The sequence below is a fragment of the Jaculus jaculus genome, chromosome X, assembly GCF_020740685.1.
Source record: "Jaculus jaculus isolate mJacJac1 chromosome X, mJacJac1.mat.Y.cur, whole genome shotgun sequence".
NCBI classification, from domain to species: domain Eukaryota; kingdom Metazoa; phylum Chordata; class Mammalia; order Rodentia; family Dipodidae; genus Jaculus; species Jaculus jaculus.
In genome coordinates, this window is record NC_059125.1 from 19,913,140 (window position 1) to 19,934,725 (window position 21,586).

At 40.0% G+C, this 21,586-nt stretch overlaps 1 protein-coding gene across 2 annotated transcripts in view; it reads left to right on the top strand.

Moving 5' to 3' along the window:
- The first annotated feature begins 4,231 nt into the window (after positions 1–4,231).
- Positions 4,232–21,586, top strand: part of Tab3 (TGF-beta activated kinase 1 (MAP3K7) binding protein 3) — a 74,769-nt gene continuing 57,414 nt past the window's right edge. For both annotated transcript variants that reach the window (XM_004663688.2, XM_045140385.1), the window contains exon 1: positions 4,232–4,288. The gene's annotated coding sequence lies outside the window, so the exon portion shown is untranslated. The remainder of the gene's footprint in view (positions 4,289–21,586) is intronic.

Sequence of the window (21,586 nt, forward strand, 5' to 3'; positions counted from 1 at the left end):
CATGAGTGATCCCAAATGAGACCTTAAGGAACATTTCCAAGCCCAGTCCACATGAATTTCTGGCTCATTGAATAATTGGCAAATAAAATGATCATATTTTAGAATATAGTTATAAATTGTTACATGATAATAGGTTAGTGATATAGTAGGGTGAGGCAAAAAAAAAATACCTGACATGGTATATAAAATATGTCTGATATAGGTAAAAAGAATAATAAATGATAAATTCTATCATATTTTAAAGAGAGATTCTAGGCTTTACTTCACAGGATTCACCAAGAGGTTGCAAAACTGGTTCTATGACTATCACTCACTTCCTCCAGCCTAAATAAGAGACAACTACAAAGAAAATATTTATTATCATCTTTAAAGGACTGTTGTAGATTTTTCTTTCCTTGTGAGGGCAGGGAAAGAAAAGTGAGGTGACCTCTGAAAGCTGTGCTGGAGCTGTCTTTTAAGATGTATCACCCACCAACTGTTTGGTTACTGAACTGAAGATATCTGTAGGTCACACTTGATGGGTTTTAGGAAGACCTTCCCATGTATCTTTAGATACGTGGAATTTTGAAGCCTGTCTAAATATAGACCCTGCTGCCTGCTTCATGAGATTATGAAGATAGGATGTTTTCTGGAACACAAATGCAATCCCTGTTGGTTCTGCACCATGCACCAGATGAGTGTTCCAAAACAAATTTTAAAAAGCTTGATTGCCTTTCTTGTGCCCTGTTGAAGGTCCTGGTAATGGCTGAGGAGATCCTGGGAGCAAGGAGCTGTAGGTATTCTACAAGATGCAGGAGCAGAGAAGTTAGAGAAGATAGAGTCTATATCTAAGAAGTGTGAAGTAAGAGGGTTGAAGAAATATGGTTGTCTATAAAGGGGCCAGCATTTGAATGGCAGTTACACACAAAGTACTGAAAATTACAGGAAGACTTACAATAGCACTGAAAAGTAAACAAGACCAGGGGCTGAGGAGAAAGAGGCCATACAGAGCAAAGAACTTAGTGTGTCTCCTGAAATGTGCTACTTAATCTTCCCTGTGGAAGGCTGAAAGTGAATGAATGAATTAATAAATAAATAAGGCCAATCTTAATCATCTTCCATGCCCAAACAGGAAAAAAAAATATTTAATGACACTATCAGTGAAGAAAATGAGCTTGTTAGTTCCATTCTCTTCCTTTTTCCTTCTGGAGAAGAAGTTACAGCTAGAAAATGGAAGAAGGAATGAGGAATAAAGTCCCAAAGAGAAGGATTTCCTCTTGTTTCCTTGATTCCAAGCTACTCATTGGTGACAAGACCCAACTGGGAAACAGGACAAGATATAACTTTATATCACATTCTTGGTTTCGACTATTTTATAAGGTTGAAGTGTTCATGGTAATTTCCCATTCCCTGTCTTTTTTCCAGCTTCATAGAATTTTTAGCTATATACACGTGTTGGGTAGGAAATTTCTCTGGATTGAAATAGTTCCTCCTAAATGAGGAAGGAGTGTCTGATTGAGGAAGTCAAGTCCAGGAGACCTGAAACTTAAAGGTCACATGACAAATCCTCAAGGTTATAGGCATGATAAAAAACAGGCAGACTTTGGCCAATGCTAAAATCAAAATATTCTCTCCTGGAAAGGGAGACCTGACATGGAGTAAAAACCAATAATAATAACAGCAATAATAATAATAAAAGGAAGATTCCCTCCTGGGGTGGGGGGGAGAAAGGAAGTTTCTGAGAATGAGGAGGAAGTCAACAACTCTGGAAAAAGGTTGCAAGACTCCTCCCTAAGGACATATAAAGGAAAAACAACTGCTTCAATTGCTTGGAGATGAAACTCTTCAATTGAGCTGCCTGCAAGTCATATAGTCTTCTCAAGGCTCTCTCAGCACAGCTGTTTGCAGGCTATGCAGTGTGCTTCTAGAGAAGAAATGTCTGTGAGTAGCTGCCTGGGCTTTTCAGTGGTACAGCTGCTGTTGCATCATCCATGAACATAAGCAACCCATTTATCCTGATTAGTAAGGAACCTCAATAATCCTTCCTGAGTGCAGGGATGTGATGTGATGCTGAGCTATTCTGGACTATGTGGACAAAGACAATACTCTAGGGAAGGAGGGGCAAGAAGACAGAGACAGACAGCGATCAATCTCAGTTTATGTTGTGAAGTAGAGCTGCTGTATTATTCTCTTTCCCTATTTAATAAGCAAAAGTCTCAGTGTCGTACTAAAATAAGCATTTATTTTTCACTCATGGATTTTTAAATTAACTGAGGCTGCCCATCTTCTCATGAAACTCAGATCTAGAAGCAATTGTCCTATAACCCAGGCTGAAGGGGACTGGAAGCTCTTAGATGGAGAGGGATGCTTCTCTCTGCTGCAGTTGGATCCAGTTTATAGTTTCCCCACACTTGCAAATTTAGTGTCATGCCCCTATTCAAAGACATCACCACTAGGGGATGCTGCTTTCTCCTCAGAAATTGGAGTTTTGCTTAGCCCAAAGCCCCGGAATACAGTTTTTTCTTCTTGATCCTCACTCTAGTAAAGACATCATTGTAGTTCTGTCCTGCAGGTGCTACCTCTATTAGTTCCATTTTTTCATTGCTGTTATAAAAAAATTGACCAAAACAACTTGAAGAATGGTACATTCCATAGGAGGATGGCAAGAGTAGCTCCAGCTGTGGTAGTAGGATCATGAGGCAGCTGAACACTGTATCTACAGCCAGGAAGTAGATGAATGCTGATGATAAGCTTGTTTCCGAGAATCCAGCCTACAATATGGTGCCACCCATATTTAGGGTGGATCTTAAGTCCTAATGCTCTCTGGAAACACCCTCACAAATATGGCCAGAGGTTTTTCACCTAGGTGATTCTAAAACCTGTCAAGTTGACAATTAAGATTAACCAACACATTATCTATTTGGTTCATTGAATTCTATAGCCTTTTTCAGAGACAGCATATGAGCTCCAGATGCATTCACATTGTGAGTTTGGCTTTATGTAAGTATTGGGGAATTGAATCCAGGTTGGGAGGCTTTTCAAGCAAGTGTTTTTAAAGGCCGAGTCATCTTCCCAGCCCTCTCTCTGTTCATTTCTTTTTTTAATTTTTTCCCTGAGGTAGGGTGTCACTCTAACCCAGGCTGACCTGGGACTCACTGTAGTCCCAGGCTGGCCTCGACCTCATGATATCCATGCTCTTACTTCTGCTTCCCAAGTGCTGGGATTAAAGGTATGCATCACCACGCCCTGCTCTCTATTCATGTGTATCACAGAATTTACAGAACTAACCTATCATTGTTTTTCTTTGTCATCTCTCTTCATGGCAGTGGTCAGAGCACATTATTTCCTCAGTACTTGGCACATACGAAATTTACAATATATATTGGAATAAATGAATGAGCAAGGCAAAATAAAACTGGAAAACACATTATTTTGTAAGGGATTTGAAAGATTTAGTTAATATCAGAATGAAAGAGAAACTTAGGTGGTGGTGGTGGTGTGAAAAACCTGAACGCAGTGGTTGGGAGTTGTGAAGTTATTGATAACGTGAGCCAAGAGAATGAAGAAGGGGTATCTGTGACTTTCCAAACAATGCTGTCTTAGAAGAGATAAGAGAGAAGCACAGGGCTAGAGGACTTCTGGGAATGTACAATGTGTTGGCCGTTCGAGCTTCTGAAGGATGCCAAGGCTGAGGAGACGCCCCTCACCTTGGCACCTAGTCCTGCCAAACCCTTCCTAGGTTTCACTACGGTTCCTCCGCTCCGCGCCCTAAGGGGAAAAAAACAAACAGGTAAAACTCGGCGAACTGCGTTTCACTTTAGAGTCCATTCTGGGCATGCGTTAGCGCTACAGCCTCGCGCAGGCGCAGTCACTTGCATGTCACTGTTACTAACCATTTCCGATATGGGAAAGCCTTGGCTCAGGCCGATTTATCACCTTTCCCGCGGTGGCCCCGCCCTCCGGTTCCTGCGGGGAAAGCCTCGCGAGATCGCCTACGGTAGTCCCCAGCGGTGCCATCTTTATGCCTGGCGAGCGACGGCGCTCGACGGAAGCCCTGAAGCCGGCGGTTCTCTTGCCAAACTCTCACCGAGACCGGATCCAGGAAATACGAGGCGGGCCTCGGTGGGAGGGACGCAGTGAGGGAGGAGAGAGGGAAGGGGGCGGCGGCGGTGCCTCACACCGGATCTGTATTCCGCGCGGCGCGCACCCGAGGGGGGTCGGGCGGGGAAGCGGCGCCGGACCCCCCCGCGGGAGCCCACGACAAGCCTGAGGGCGAGGCAGCGGCGCCCCGTGGAGCCGCGACCGCCTGGTGAGTGTTCGCGAGGAGGCCCCCGGCACCTGCCCCAGATCAGGACTTGGTGAGGGGTAATCGGGGTCGTCCTGATCACCCCACGCCCAGGACGGTGGGCATGTGTGCGCGACTGCGGGTGTCCAGTGGGGGCTTGGCTCGGCCCGGCGCTGGCAGCAGCCACAGGAGATCTGCGCAGGGCCTGTCGCGTCTGCGCCCTCCCGGGACGCCCCGAACGCACTGAGAGGCCAAGGCGAGAGGGAGTGGCCCTGGGGGTGCTTAATTGGCATTCGCCCCCGAGTGGACGGGAATGATGCCTTTCCTCACGGTTTCCTGGACATTAGGAAGAGTGAACCGGGCTTCACGCCCTGAGAAGGTTTGGGGGATCAGGACTAGCAGAACCTAGGTTGGCTCTTTTGAAGGTGTTGGGACATGTGGGCCAGGTTAATAGTGATAGTAATGCTGGCTGGAGAAGACGTTTGCAATTTGCTGTAGGTGATGAGTAAGGAGAAAATATTACCTTCATTTAAAGGGGATCACATAAACAGTCCTCTGAGGTCCACCAACAAATGAGAGAGTTATTCCTACTTGGAGTTTTGCAATTTACTACCCTGTCTGCCCCATAAAGTGCATTAAAGCAGGATTGGGGTAGGGGGTGTGAGCTAGAAACTGAAAAACTTAAGCTGCATAAAGAAGAATCAGAAGTTCATATCATTGATGTGTTCACATAAAGCCTTTTTGCGTTTACTGAAACATATCATTGAAATACTTTGAAAACATTTGCTCCCTTTGGCCCTGGTACGGCTTTTCATTTTGGTGTGCAGTTCAGTCAGTGATGTTTGTCAGTTTTTATGAGTTTGTAGAAGAACTGAAGTAAATACGATAACATAACAATTTCATGAATGGATCTTGCTTAGCATTTTTTTTTTCATTTTGGAAGGATGAGTTTACTTTTTCTATGCTTTAGAAATGATTTGCAACGCTATACAAGAACATGTGGAAAAAAAAAACATTTTGAACAAGAAAGGGTTTTGAGATGAGAGGTGAACTTTGCACAGTGTTAAATTGTAAAGGACATTATTACCCATAATAACTTTTGAGATTGTCCTTTTTCTAATGATCACTGAAAGGATGCAAGCATATCCTTACATATCTACACATACATGATTTTAAAACAATGTGTGATGTGAATTTTTACAACCTAGAAGCCTCCCCTGACAACTAACTTAACCAAGAGAAAGTTAGAATTCAGTAAAGGTAGACATTACATAGGTAATTTCCTTCATTACATCTGACAGGACATAATTTATGTTCAATCACCTTGAAGTTTTTCGTCTATTTGACACATTCTTCTCTAATTACAGACCACCCTGTAGTTTTTATTGGCATGAACTGAGCTAACATTGAGTATATGCAGGCACTGGGCTTGGTGGGCGGCGTGTTATACTTACCCTGGTCTGAAGATAATGTTATCCCTGTTGCCCAGATAATGACACTAATCTCCAGTAGTCTTCTGTAGCTTACATTGCTGGTAAACCACAAAGCTAGAATTCAAACTCATATGTGATTGATTCTAGAGCATGTGGTCTTTCTTCCATATGCTGCATAAACTTATGTGCAGACTGATAATATTTTTTAATTTTTATTTATTTTATTTGAGAGCAACAGACAGAGAAACAGGCAGAGAGAGAGAGGGAGAGAGGGAGGGAGGGAGGGAGGGAGGGAGGGAGAGGGAGGGATGGAGGGAGAGAGGGAGAGATCGGGCATGCCAGGGCCTCTAACCATTGCAAACAAACTCCAGACGCATGTGCCCCCTTGTGCATCTGGCTAACGTGGGTCCTGGGGAATAGAGCCTCGAACCAGGGTCCTTAGGCTTCACAGGCAAGCGTTTAACCACTAAGCCTTCTCTCCAGCCCAAGACTGGTAATATTTTTAATGAAATTTTTTTCTTATAAAGAAACTTTTCAGTTCTGTTGGTAATCTTGAAAGCTCTCCAAATCCTTAACTACAATTAATCTCAAGAACTTTCTTTTTATTCTGTACAGGAATAATAATATTTGACTAGAATTCTACTCATCTGTACGGATTCCCAATAGCCAGTAGTGACCTATCTGAAATTCAAATGTTTTTTAGTAACTGCCTCCTGTTTCAGCATGCCCAGGATACTTCAAAGATCAAATACTTTGTTTATTCTAATCCTGAATAGTATTTAAGCTTGCACAACTAAAGTAAAATAGCTATTTATAGGGGCTTGCATTTGTTTTATGGAGCATTGTGGAAATACACACACTGCTACTTGGTACATCGGTACAGTACTTGATAGGTGATCTTGTTTTTCTTAATTTAGACCAAAGTTAGTGGAATGGGATCGCGTGTTACAAAAAATATGGCTGCATTTATGCCAAGCTACACAATTTCATATGGGACAGACTTTTTAAAGGTTCCAGAGCAGTATCTGAAGTGTTGGCAAAAATCACAGGACCATTTTGTAGGGGTGATCTGTTGGTGGGAAGCATCACTTTTGGCTCTCACTGTTTTCTGTTGTTGCTTCTGTGGTGTGCTGTTAAGCCTGTCATCCTGGCCCTTCACCTGGGTAAGAGAGAGCCCCACATCGGGATAGAGTTCAACTGGAAGAACAGCCATAGAAGTCCGGGTGGGGGGGGGAGGAAGGAAGATGACACCTAAGTGGTGCTCATCCTCCAGCAGGTCATTTGGTCAGGTTTACCTATGTAGCTCATTGTCTTTCACCAGACATTCTTGAAATGTCATTATGCAGTCTAGGATTTATTATTCCATTTTTAAAGAAGTAAATTGTTTTAGGTCCCTTCATTGTGAAGTAAGCTAGGTTTCATTGATAGGGAGAAAGGATTTATGTGTTCCTCAGTATATATATCAGGGTGTGTGGGACTCTTTTTTTAAAAAAATAGTTTGGAAAGCCAGGCGTGGTGGCGCACGCCTTTAATCCCAGCAATTGGGAGACAGAGGTAGGAGGATCGCTGTGAATTTGAGGCCAGCCTGAGACTACATAGTGAATTCCAGGTCAGCCTGGGCCAGAGTGAGACCCTGCCTCGAAAAAGCAAAAAAAAACAAAACAAAACTGTGGAGTCTTGACAGTCTTTGGGCTGAATGAGCAAGTCTTTAATAGTAGCTATACTCCCAAGAAAGAGTTTACTTTGAAAGGTAATTACTCGTGGTATTTGGGTGAGAAAATTGACAAATGATAATATAGTTGCCTACCAAATAAGCCCAAAAAAATCCCTTTCTACATTTATTTACATCATCACCATAAAAAGAAAATACACCATGGAATTGCCTTGTTTGTATCTAGAAGTTTATTTTCATACCTTCTGCATATCAAATGCTAAATGTTTATTTACCATGGCAACAAATATTTGTCTAAAGGTGAGGTAGTAGACCTGATGAAATACTTGGAATTGTCAAACTGAATCCTAAAGACTTAAGAGGATTCATTATTTAATTCATTGACAGCTCTGTTAATTAATTATCTGACTTGCCAACATCTTCCCCTCTTGCTTAAAATTTCTCACCTCATGTTCTTTCCTTTCTTCTTTGCTGGTCCTTTAGTTCTTAGGTGACATTGAAGTTGACACTGAAGTCTTTGCAGGATGAATGTGGACGAAGAGGTTGATGAAGCCTCTAAGTCTATTCCCTTGGCTGAATTCCTGAATGCTAGGAGGTCAAGAGGGATGCAGATAAGACCCCTTAACCTACCTGATTCTCTTGTAAAAAGTGAGAGTAACTGGAGGAAGGCAATGTCAAGGATTTTGCTGGGCTTTCTTGTATTCCTTCTCCTTAAGCCTGTGTGCTATGGGAGTGGGCATCTGTTCCCATAATTCTCTTCACCTGCTCATCCTATCCTCATGACTTTTACTCCCTCCTTGTAGTTGCCATCCCACCCTACATTTTTTTTTCTCCCAAGTAGGTCTTTCCTTCCTCATCCTCAGCCTTTCCTCCCCCCTTAGCTTTGACTTTTGCCCCTGTTCATGCCTTTCATTCTGCCTTGGTCAGGGAGGTCAAGGAAGAGCTCTTAGGGAAACCCAGGCACCTGGTGAATGAGTGAAGTTTGCCTTCTACATCAAATACTGAATCAGGCAGTGGTTGGTTTTGTCCTGAGTTGGAATACTAATGGATTTTACTGTAACATTATTGCTGATACACCTTGGTGTTTTGTGTACTTCTGTAACCTTATGGATTAAGGTTTTATGGGCTAATTTAGAACCTAGCACATTAACCATTGTTTCCTGAGAAGCCCATGTCCAAGGTTCAAATATATGGCCTAAAAAATAAGCTTGTGAGGCTGGGGAGATAACTCTGTGGGTAAAGTGTTCACAGTACTTGCTTGAGAGCCCAAGTTCCATCCTCACAATGCATGCAAAATGCCAGGTGTAGTGATGCCTGCTTGTAACCTCAGTGCAAGGTACGCAAAGATAGGCAGGCTCTTGGAGCTAGAGCTCACTGGTGAGGTACTCTAGCTAAATAAGTTAGCTGCAGCTTTCAGTAAGAGACTGTCTCAAAAACCAAGGTTGAGCTGGCTTAGCAGTTAAGACACTTGCTTGCCAAGCATAAGGATCCAGGTTCTATTCTCTAGGTCCCACGTAAAGCCAGATGCAGAAGGTGGCACATGCATCTGGAGTATGTTTGTACTGGATAGAGGCCCTGGCATGCCCACTCTCTCTGTCTCAAATTAAAAACAAAACAAAACATAAAAACTAAGGTGGTCTGCCTGGCATAGTGGCAGATACCTTTAATCTCAGCACTAAGGAAGCAGAGGTGAGAGGATTGCTGTAAGTTTGAGTTTAAGACTAACAAGAGACTATATAATGGATTCCAGGTCAGCCTGGGCTAGAGTGAGTCCCTACCTCAAAAAACTAAAAAACCAAAAATCAAAAATAATAATAAGGTGGTGAACGATTGACCTTTGGCTTCAACATGCACAGGCATGTGAGAGACACAGACATCTCCTGTCTCCCTCCTTCCCTCCCTCCCTCCCCCCTCCCTCTCCCCCTCTCTCTCACACACACATGAACACATGCGCAAAATAAGCTTGTACTTCAGAAATTGGTGGTGGCCTACCTTTTTTGTTAATTACTTAATAAGATAGTAGGTTAAGCATAACTTAAGCTCTCCAAATTTAGTTGAGGTATGTGGTTCAGATGCTCCTTCTAGGAAATATACATATACAGGCTTTTTCTATTGTCAATGAAGAAGTTCTGAATTTAGTCACAGATTTTGAAAGTTTTCATTTGGTTCAAATGAACCCAAGGTTTGTTGTTAAAGTCAGTCTTCATGTGTTAATGAAACAATAGGGTTCCAGTTTGTTACAAAAGGGTTCTCTTGCTCCTGCTACTTCTTGCTGATGTTTGGAATGTTTCAAAGGCATTGAGCTTCTGGCTATTACTTTGCTCTAGTTTACTTATTGCTAAGCACAGACAGTATGTTTTACTTGAAGATTTTGAAATTTTTTTTTTAAAATTTTTTGTTCACTTATTTATTTATTTGAGAGCGACAGACACAGACACAGAGAGAAAGACAGATACAGAGAGAGAGAGAGAATGGGCGCGCCAGGGCTTCCAGCCATTGCAAACGAACTCCAGACGCGTGCGCCCCCTTGTGCATCTGGCTAACGTGGAACCTGGGGAATTGAGCCTTGAACCAGGGTCCTTAGGCTTCACAGGCAAGCGCTTAACCGCTAAGCCATCTCTCCAGCCCTGAAATAAATTTTTATTAGCCTGTTGAGTTGTATACAGTTGCCAGTGTTTATGGCATTCAGTCAATTTGGTGAGAGATTTTGAAGTGAGAATAGCAAAAACTAAATGCATTTTAAATATGTTCTCCATAAATATATTTAATCTTTGTGTGCTTGAAGTAAATAGTCCCAATGACAGGCAAGATAAGTCTTTGGTAGATCTGCTTCACAGCATTTTTGTTTGAAAAATGAATTTGAAGTTTGTGCCCTCTGTTCATTTTAATTTTGCTAAATTCTTTAATTGTATGCAGAGTATGATGGTTAAGAATTAGATCTGTTAGGGTAAAATGCTCGAATAGATGTCCTGACACTAGCTCTGTGTTTTTAGGCAAATTGCTTAATCTCTGACCTGTTTCCTCATTTTTGAAATGGGGATAATGTGGTATTTATCTCATGTGAGGATTAAATGGGCCAGAGGATGTGTTTTCTAAAAAAATGTCTCATAAAGGTAAGTGCTCCAAACAGTTACTATTATTAACATTGTCCTCATAGTTCTACTACTCTTAGTACTTGAGATACCTGCTGAGATGTTAACCCTTTTTATTCTGGTGGCAGGTAGCTAGAATAAATGTATTGGTTTCCTTTGTAGTAATTTTTAAAGACAAAGTTTATTGAGGGTCAGGGAGAGCATTATATTAGCTGCTAGTTCTATCCACCGTGGGCCATAATTCAAGAAATCCATAGAATAGTAAGCTATTTTTTTTTTTTTTGGTAGCACCATTCCTATCATGGTAAGTATAAAGAGGTATGCTTCTGAGCTGGAGAGATGGCTTAGCAGTTAAGCGCTTGCCTGCAAAGCCTAAGGACCCCGGTTCGAGGCTCGATTCCCCAGGACCCATGTTAGCAAGATGCACAAGGGGGCGCACACATCTGGAGTTCGTTTGCAGTGGCTGGAGGCCCTGGCGTGCCCATTCTCTCTCTCTCTGGCTCTTTGTCTGTCGCTCTCAAATAAATAAATAAAAATAAACCAAAAAAAGAGGTATGCTCCTTTGATGTATGAGTAAAACTGGATTGAGTAACTATAGCACTTTTTATTAAAATTTAATGATGTTGGCATCTGTAAGGCTACAGGGAGCCTCAATTTCTCTAAGGTCTATAAAGACTTTGCATTATTTTGAAATCAGTACTGTTTTCCCACAGAAAAAGATGTGTGGTGTTGTTTCCCAGGCCAGCTCAGCATATCTGAATTTGAATACTGATAGTAGTATAAAAGCTAACTTCTGTGTATCAGCAAGAACAGGCACAGAGTACATCAGGTACTGAGATTATGAGCATACTGTTGCAGATGGATCAGCGGGATCTTCTTCCGTGATCCTAACAAGCAAGGACACCCTGGTCCTTGGGGAGAGGAACTTTTCATCTGGTGCAACCTGAAGACTGGATGAATAGGAAAAGCTGGTCTCTTAAAAGGCATTTTCCTGGCTTAGCTTCTCAGAAGGCTGTATTTCCTAGTAAAGTGGTTATGAGCCTGGACTGTCCATCCAGAGTGCCTGCCTTCAAATCTTTGTTCTAGTACTTACAGAACTACTCATCCTTAAAATATTGATAAAACAATGGCCTCCTTACTGGGTTTTGGGGAGTATTAAGTGCATTGATATGTGTGAAATGCATAAACTTCTCTAACCTAAGGGTGTGCAATAGGAAAGTATTAGACTAATATGATAATTTTATGACAGCAAGGAAGCACATTTTTATGTTTAGATGAGCAGTTAGAAAATACTTGGGTTCAATTTGTGGCCATTATTGATTTTTAAGTCTTTTTCTGGGATACCATATGCCCTTATTATTCTGAATTTTCACACATGCTCTAAGTTTTATGTCAAACTCATCATTTAAAGTACATAGTAAGTTATCTGCTAGTTGACACATCATGAACTTTACTTTGAGAAAGTCTTATCTTTTCTGCCACAGCAATAAATTTGGCTGTTAGTCATGGATGGCAAAGAAATTAATTTTGGGTTGCTTGGATAAAATTTTGTCTGTTGTATATGGTGTGTATTGAGAGGCATTGCCAGTAAATATATTCTTGATGGTGGAAATCTTCAAATTAGAAAATTGAGAGGAAGTAAATTTAATTCAGTAGCTTCAATTGTTTATAATTATTTAGAAATTTATATATCCTTGGACAAAATATCCAACTTCAGTGTTAGTATCTTTTTTTGTAAAAATTGTTAATTGGACTAGATATAGTATGACTACTCATTGATAAAGATCTAAAACCTTTTTAATAGAAAACTATAGGATTTAGTTGTCATACATTGTTATGAATCAACATATGTCACTATATCTAACTTGGTTTCTACAATTGGATTCAAATAACATCTCATATTACATGTAAGTTTAAGAGTAACTAGTTGATTTGACACCTATGTGGAATTTTGGTAATTAGTATAATTTCAGTTATACATATTTGGTTTTTTGAGGTAGGGTCTCACTTTAGCTCAGTCTGCCCTAAATTCACTATGTAGTCTCAAAGTGGCTTCAAACTCACAGTGATCCTCCTCCTTGCGCCTCCTGAGTCCTGGGATTAAAGGCATGTGCCACCACACCTGGCTCTCAAATATATTTTAATTATTTGAATTTTGTGTTTTGACCTGAAGCAATGGACTTCAAATTTTTTTTTTTTACTTCAAGAGTTTTTGTTCTCATATTCCCTAAACAATTATGAAAAATGCATTCCTTTATACTTAAAAGAGCCAGTTATTTTTGCTGATAGGCAAAAAGTACACATTATCAGTACTGAACAACTCAGTGAATTTCCATCAGCCGAGCATATTTGTGTACCTCAGTAAATTGTATATCATCAACTTTGAAGCCTTGCTTACCACAACCTGCCTCCCTACCATTTTCTTGACTTTTAACACCACAGATTAGTTTTGCCTACTTTCATACTTTATATAAATGGAATCTTATTGTTCTCTTTTCTGACTTTTGTGAAAATTGTGAATGTGAAATGATTATGTTTAATTGGAAACTTTGTTATTGCATACTATTCCTCTGGTCTGTCTTGTTGATGGATATTGTTGTTGAAGTAGCTTTTGGTGTTTGGAGAATGTCTTGATGGCTTTAGGGTAGAGAAAGATTGCTTTTAAAAATATATTTATCTGGGCTGGAGAGATGGCTTAGTGGTTAAGCACTTGCCTGTGAAGCCTAAGGACCCCAGTTCAAAGGCTCAATTCCCCAGGACCCATGTTAGCCAGATGCATAAGGGGGTGCACGCATCTGGAGTTCATCTGTAGTGGCTGGAGGCCCTGGCACGCCCATTCTCCCTCCCTCCCTCCCTCCCTCCCTCCCTCCCTCCCTCCCTCCCTCCCTCCCTCTCTCTCTCTCTCTCTCTCTCTCTCTCTACCTGCCTCTTTCTGTGTCACTCTCAAATAAATAAATAAAAATAATATATAAATATATATATATGTATGTATGTATGTATATTTATTTCTTTGAGAGAGACAATATGAATGGGCATGCCAGGGTCCTCTGCTGCAGTAAGTGAACTCCAGATGCATGTACCACTTTGTGCATCTGGCTTTATGTGGGTACTGGGGGAATTAAACCCAGTCTGTCGGGCTTTTGTAAGCAAGTGCCTTTAACTGCTGATCCATCTCCCCAGCTCAAGAAGAGATTTTGTTTTAAAGAAGACTTTTCCGTGAAGATTATTTCTTTTGGTGCTTAAAGGAGGAATGAAAGAACTGGTTTATTGAAATATTTATATTTCAAAAGTTTTAAAATATCTTAATATATATAGTTAAAATCTTTTAACTATATAAATATTGGGGAAAATGTCAGTATTTATATCAAAATCTTCCATGTGGGGTTTTGTGTTTTCATAACAATTTTGTGTGTAATTCTTTAATAAATGTGTCTTGGTATATACTTGTCTTTTATTTATTTGCAAACAGAGAGAAAGAGAAGGAGAGAAAGAAAAGAAAGGAAGGACAGAAGGAAGAAAGTAAGCATAAAGAAAGAAAGAAAATGAGAATGGATACATTAGGGCCTCCAGAAACTGCAAATGAACTCCAGATGCATATGCCACTGTGTATCTGGTTTACATGGGTACTGAGGAATTGAACTTGGGTCCTTAGGATTTGCAGGCAAGTGCCTTAACCACTGAACAATCTCTCTATCTCTCCTTGTCCTTTTTTGACTTGCTCTTTATTATATACTAGAAATGAGCCCTTTCTGGCTACAGATGTATTTTCCCCTTGTGTTGCATGTTTTCAGTTTTCTTTCCAGAAGCCAGAGTTCTCATTTTTTGTTTGTTTTTTAAGGTATGGTCTTACTCTAGCCCCAGCTGACCTGGAATTCACTATGTAGTTTCAGGGTGGCCTTGAACTCATGGTGATTCTCCTACCTCTGCCTCCTGAGTGCTGGGATTTAAGGTATGTGCCACCATGTCTGGCAAAAATTCCCTGTTTTAATTTACTTTATGTTTGAGTAAACATAGGATAGCTGGAAAGATGGCTTAGCAGTTATGGCACTTGCATGCAAAGTCTAATGACCTGGGTTTGATTCCCTATTACCCACATAAAGCTGGATCTACAAAGGGGCACATGCATTTAGAGTTCCTTTGCAGTGGCTAGAAGCCCTGGTTTGTCCAACCCCGCCCGCCCATCTCTGTCTTCTTGGAAATAAATAAAGGGTAAACATAGGGCTGAGTTTCAGCCATCTTTTCCTGTCCCATGGTTGTATCTTTTGGAAACTTTATGGCTTTGGCTTTCACATACAGATCTGGTGATTTCCTGAAACTGGTTGTCATGTTATCCTGTGACGTAGGAGATGATGCTGTTTTTCCCCATATGGATAGTTAAATGTACCAGCACACTGTGTCTTCTATACTACTGTGAGGGATTAACTATCCATCTGTAATATAGTTTTTTTCTATGCTCTGTTCTGTTCTAGTGGTGTGTTCTGTTTGTCTCTCTTTGTTCTGATATCACAGTCTTGTTTGTTACAGCTTTATAATAAGTCTCAAAAGTCAGTAGAACAAGTTCTTCCACCTCTTGTCCTTAGTATATCTTGGCTGTTCTCAGCCCTTCACACATTTATATGAATTTTAGTATCATCTTGTCATTTTTCACATATGCAGACATACACAGTCTTTTGTTTTGATTATAATTGCATTGACCCTAAAGAACAACCTGGGGAGAAATGCCATCTTTATTCTGTTTTCTACTTAATGAATATAGAATACTACTTTATTTAGATCCTAATTTTTCTTGGTAATATTTAGTTTTCTCCAGAAAGACTGAAAGTTGAGTGATATTTGATATTTTCCATGTTGTAAATGTTTGTATTTTTTAAAATATTTATTTATTTGCGAGAGAGAACATGACAGATATAGAGAAAGAATGGGCATGCAAGGGCCTCTAGCCACTACCAATGAAGTCCAGATGCGCCACCTTGTGCATCTGGCTTTATATGGCTACTAGGGAATCAAACCTGGGTCTTTTGGCTTTATCTCTTCAGCCCATGTCTTTATTTATTTATTTTTTTTAATTTTATTTATTTATTTATTTGAGAGCAACAGACACAGAGAGAAAGACAGATAGAGGGAGAGAGAGAATGGGCGCGCCAGGGCTTCCAGCCTCTGCAAACGAACTCCAGACGCGTGCGCCCCCTTGTGCATCTGGCTAATGTGGGACCTGGGGAACCGAGCCTCGAACCGGGGTCCTTAGGCTTCACAGGCAAGTGCTTAACCGCTAAGCCATCTCTCCAGCCCTTTATATTTTTATGTTGACATTATGTACATTCCTGTGTTGATTTTTTATTACACTTTGAACTTACCTTTAGAACCTTTTACTAGGTGGTCAGTCTTATCTGTCAATAAAAAAATAGTTTTTTCTGTTCAAAATTTTTTTTTGAGGCAGGGTATCCCTTTAGTCTAAGCTGACATGGAAGTCCCTCTGTATTCTCAGGCTGGCCTTGAACTCACAGCAATCTGTCTACCTCTGCCTTAAGAGTGTTGGGATTGAAGGCATGCGCCATCACAATGGCTTTGTTGTACTTTTATTTGATTCTTAGTGTTTGGCTAGTACTTCAACTGTAATATTGAATAGAAATGATATTTGGGCACCTGTCTTGTTCTCTGTTTCAAAGAAAATCTTTCAGTATTTTTGTACTAAAGATGATTTTTAAAATTTTTTCCAAGACATATGATCAAGGAAGTGTCAGTCTGTTCTTATGAGTACATATTGGATTTTTTTTTGTTTTGTTTTTTTAAATTTTTATTAACATTTTCCATGATTATAAAATATATCCCATGGTAATTCCCTCCCTCCCCACCCCCACACTTTCCCATTTGAAATTCCATTCTCCATCATATTACCTCCCCATTACAATCATTGTAATTACATATATACAATATCAACCTATTAAGTATCCTCCCCTCTTCCTTTCTCTACCCTTTATGTCTCCTTTTTAACTTACTGGTCTCTGCTACTAAGTATTTTCATTCTCACGCAGAAGCCCAGTCATCTGTAGCTAGGATCCACATATGAGAGAGAACATGTGGCGCTTGGCTTTCTGGGTCTGGGTTACCTGACTTAGTATAATACTTTCCAGGTTCATCCATTTTTCTGCAAATTTCATAACTTCATTTTTCTTTACCGCTGAGTAGAACTCCATTGTATAAATGTGCCACATCTTCATTATCCACTCATCTGTTGAGGGACATCTAGGCTGGTTCCATTTCCCAGCTATTATAAATTGAGCAGCAATAAACATGGTTAAGCACGTACTTCTAAGGAAATGTGATGAGTCTTTTGGATATATGCCTAGGAGTGCTATAGCTGGGTCATATGGTAGATCAATCTCTAGCTGTTTTAGGAACCTCCACACTGTTTTCCACAATGGCTGGACTAGATTGCATTCCCACCAGCAGTGCAGAAGGGTTCCTTTTTTTCCCACATCCCCGCCAACATTTATGATCATTTGTTTTCATGATGGTGGCCAATCTGAAAGGAGTGAGATGGAATCTCAGTGTAGTTTTAATGTGCATTTCCCTGATGACTAGTGATGTAGAACAATTTTTTAGATGCTTATATGCCATTTGTATTTCTTCCTTTGAGAACTCTCTATTTAGCTCCATAGCCCATTTTATGATTGGCTTGTTTGATTCCTTATTATTTAACTTTTTGAGTTCTTTGTATATCCTAGATATTAATCCTTTATCAGATATATAGCTGGCAAAGATTTTTTCCCATTCTGTAGGTTGCCTCTTTGCTTTTTTCACTGTGTCCTTTGCGGTGCAAAATCTTTGTAATTTCATTAGGTCCCAGTGGTTAATCTGTGGTTTTATTGCCTGAGCAATTGGGGTTGTATTCAAAAAGTCTTTGCCAAGAACAATATGTTGAAGGGTTTCCCCTACTTTTTCCTCTAGTAGTTTCAGAGTTTCCGGTCTGATGTTAAGGTCTTTAATCCATTTGGACTTAATTCTTGTGCATGGCGAGAGAGAAGAATCTATTTTCATCCTTCTGCAGATATATATCCAGTTTTCAAAACACCATTTGCTGAAGAGGTTGTCTCTTCTCCAATGAGTATTTTTGGCATTTTTATCGAATATCAGGTGGCTATAGCTACTTGGGCTTACATCTGGGTCCTCTATTCTGTTCCACTGATCTACATGTCTGTTTTTGTGCCAGTACTATGCTGATTTTGTTACTATGGCTCTGTAGTATAGGTTAAAATCAGGTATGGTGATACCACCAGCCTCTTTTTTGTTGCTCAGTATTATTTTAGATATTCGAGGTTTTTTGTGATTCCAAATGAATTTTTGGATTGTTTTTTCTCTTTCCATGAAGAAAGCCTTTGGAATTTTGATAGGGATTGCATTAAATTTGTAGATTGCTTTAGGTAAGATTGCCATTTTCACAATATTGATTTTTCCAATCCAGGAACAAGGGATGTTTCTCCACTTTCTAGTGTCTTCTGCAATTTCTTGCTTGAGTGTTTTAAAGTTCTCATTGTAGAGATTCTTTACTTCCTTGGTTAGGTTTATTCCAAGGTACTTTTTTTTTTGATGCAATTGTGAATGGGAGTGATTTTCTGATTTCATCCTCTGTGTGTTTGTTGTTAGCATATATGAAGGCTACTGATTTCTGTGTATTTATTTTGTATCCTGCTACATTGCTGTAGGTTTTGATCAGCTCTAACAGCTTGCTAGTAGAGTCTTTGGGGTCCTTTATGTATAGAATCATGTCATCTGCAAATAATGATAACTTGATCTCTTCCTTTCCAATTTGTATCCCTTTTATGTGTGTCTCTTGCCTTATTGCTATGGCTAAGACTTCCAAAACTATATTAAATAAAAATGGGGACAGTGGACACCCTTGTCTTGTTCCTGATTTTAGTGGAAAAGCTTCCAGTTTTTCCCCATTTAGTAATATGTTGGCTGTAGGCTTATCATAAATAGCCTTTATTATATTGAGATATGTTCCTTCTATTCCCAGTCTCTGTAGGACTTTTATCATGAAGGGATGTTGGATTTTGTCAAATGCTTTCTCTGTGTCTAATGAGATGATCATGTGATTTTTGTCCTTCAACCCATTTATGTAATGTATTACATTTATAGATTTGCGTAAGTACATATTGGATTTTTAAGAAAGACTTAAACAGACTTTATTAGATTAAGATAAGAAAAGAGAAAAAGAAATACAGAGAGCTCCTGCTCTGTGAAAGGCAGGAGGGTTCGAGAGCCTATGATCCCACATGGGCGTAGCATCCCCCATCTCAGCCAGCTGGGCTGGGACAGGGTGGTGGTGGGGGGATGCTTAATGGAACGGAGACCTGAAAGTTCAAGAGAGGTGAAAAAACAAAAAAGAACTAGATATTGGATTTTTTAAAACTTTTTTTTTTATTTGCAAGGAATGGAGGGAGAAAAAGAGGCCCTCCAGGGCCTCTTGCTACTGCAAATGAAATCCAGATGCATGTGCCACTTTGTGCATTTGGTCTTACATAGGTACTGGGAAATCAAACACTAATCAAACAATAGTCAGTTACTCCAGTAGCAGATATGCCACTATTGTATTAGTGGGTGCATCTTGTCTGGGTGGCAAGTTGTGTAGCTTGCAAGATCCACTGCTGGTTAAAATCATTGGTGATTTTTCTCCTTCTGCATGCTGTATAGCACTTTCCAGCAGTATTACAGTTAGTCAAGAGGGAGAGGGCTTCCAGTACAATTATAGCTTGATTTCTCAAAGTGTCTTGCAACCCAGGCATAGGGTGTCTTCACCAATAGGATTTTACATGACCTGTATGAAAATTTATTTTGTTATATTTCTGGTGAATTACAATCTCTTACTATAAAGTCATTCTTTCATAATTTTTTTCATTGACATTTGTCTTAAACTAACATGCTATATGATGGCTTGTTTGCATGCCATATTTTTCACACATTGTCTAGCCTGACCATCATTCTCCTTGCTTGGAAAATGTCATCAATTTAAATTTATTATAACTGCTAGCACTTGGGGGATTAAATACAGCATTCATTACATTTGTTCTTCTGGCTCTCTATTTTTTTATTCTACTTTCCTTTTCTCTTCCTTTGATCCTTTTTTACATCAGGTTTGTCTTTCCTAGTTCTGATACCACGTTCATTTTTATTCTTTATGAAATGTCAACAGAATTGCCAGCATGTCTTCTTTATGTATCAAAGTCTAGTGTTGAGTGATAACTTTACCTTTCTCCCATCTGAAGCAAGCACATTAAATAAAACACTTCAGTTCCAGGTGCCTGCCTCCTGATGTACATGCAGTTGCTGTCCTGTAGTTTATATATTCTAAATCCCACAGATACTGTTATTTTGAGCAGTCAATGTTCCTTTCCATTTCTCACATGCTTGCTTAGACTTTGATGGATTTTCATTCCTTTCTGCATCTATGACATTCTATCTTGGGCCAGTTTTCTTTTGGTTTCCTTACGATGTTTTCATACATTTATTGTTTGGTTGATTCTCCTTCACCTTGCCATATCCTCATCTCGCTGTCTCCCCTTTCTACTGTGGTCTTACAGTCCCAGTCTTACCCCTTCCACTTGCTGAATGCCTCATGTGTTCTATAGAGTCTTTCTCACCCCTTCCCTTAAAGCTTCTTTTCCAGTCTCTGGGCCCTTTTCTACTTGCCTGGGTGTATTCCACATCTAATCCCGCCTAGATAAACTAACGTAACAGTTAAAAACTAAGATCTGTGTATGAAAGAGAACATACAATATTTATTTTTCTGGGTCTCAGTTACCTCATTTTAATATTTAAATTTCATGTTTCCCAGTTTTGTTTTCCTACAAATTACATTTTTTTTCTCTTTGTATTTTCTTTTAAACTTATTTATTTATTTATTTTTCAAGGTAGGGTCTCACTCTAGCCCAGGCTGACCTGGAATTCATTATGTAGTCTCAGGGTGGCCTCAAACTCTCACTGATCCTCCTACCTCTGCCTCACAAGGGCTGGGATTAAAGGCATGTGCCACCATGCCTGACTAAATTTCATTTTTGTTTACAGTAGAATAAAATTCCACTGTATAAATATGCTACCTTTTCATTATCCAGTCATCTATTGGTAGATATCCTGGCTGAGTCTATTTCCTTGCTATTGTGAAAAGCACAGTGAGGGCTGGAGAGATGACTTAGTGGTTAAGGTGCTTGCCTGTGAAGCACAGGTTTGATTCCCCAGAACCCACGTAAGCCAGATACACCTGGTGACACATGTGTCTGGAGTTCATTTTCAGTGGTCAGAGGCCCTGGTGTGCCAGTTCTCACCCCCCCCCTTAAGTAAAAATATTTTATAAAGAATCAGCTGTGGCTTGTCTGAAGTATAAAGGTTAGTTTATCTCCATCTACAAAGGGATTGGGGAGACAAATGAGTGCTGCTTCCATGCTGTTCCTGATAATCAGCACTAGGGTTAGGAGACAGACCCTGAGGATACTCAACACCTACCAAAGCAGAGATCCAGAGGCTCCTAAGAGCTTATAACTGAAGGAGACTTCAAACTCACCCACCACGGCTCAGAGAATTTTGCACAAGAGGGTGCAGAAAGATTGTAAGAGCCACAGGTTGAGTTATCATGCCCAGAGGTATTCCCTCCCCCCCCCCCCCCGAATAGCTACTGCTTCCACAATGTGAAAACCACATCCCCATGGGTAATACCTGCAACCCCACTGAGGAGCGTATCCAATGGATTGTGGGAGGGACGAAAGAAAAGAGGGAACCAACACATGATGTATCCAAATGAAATATCTGGTTAATAATAATAAAAAAAAAACAGGAACAATGATAAGGATGGATGTGTATGTATCTCTGTACTAAAATGGAGAGTCCTCAAGGTATGTGTTGGGTCAATTTCCTTCAGCTTTATGATTTCTTAGTGAGGGTATCAGCATGTGAACTGTTTTTATTTTCTTTAAAATGTATTTCAGTTTCATTCTTGAAGGATATTTTCTCCACAGTAGAATTCTAAGTTGGCAATGACAGTCTTTTTTTGTTCCTTGAAGATAGAGTTGTGTTTTTTTTTTCCGATTTTATTTTTCATGAGAATGAAGCCATCAATTTACATACCTATTGC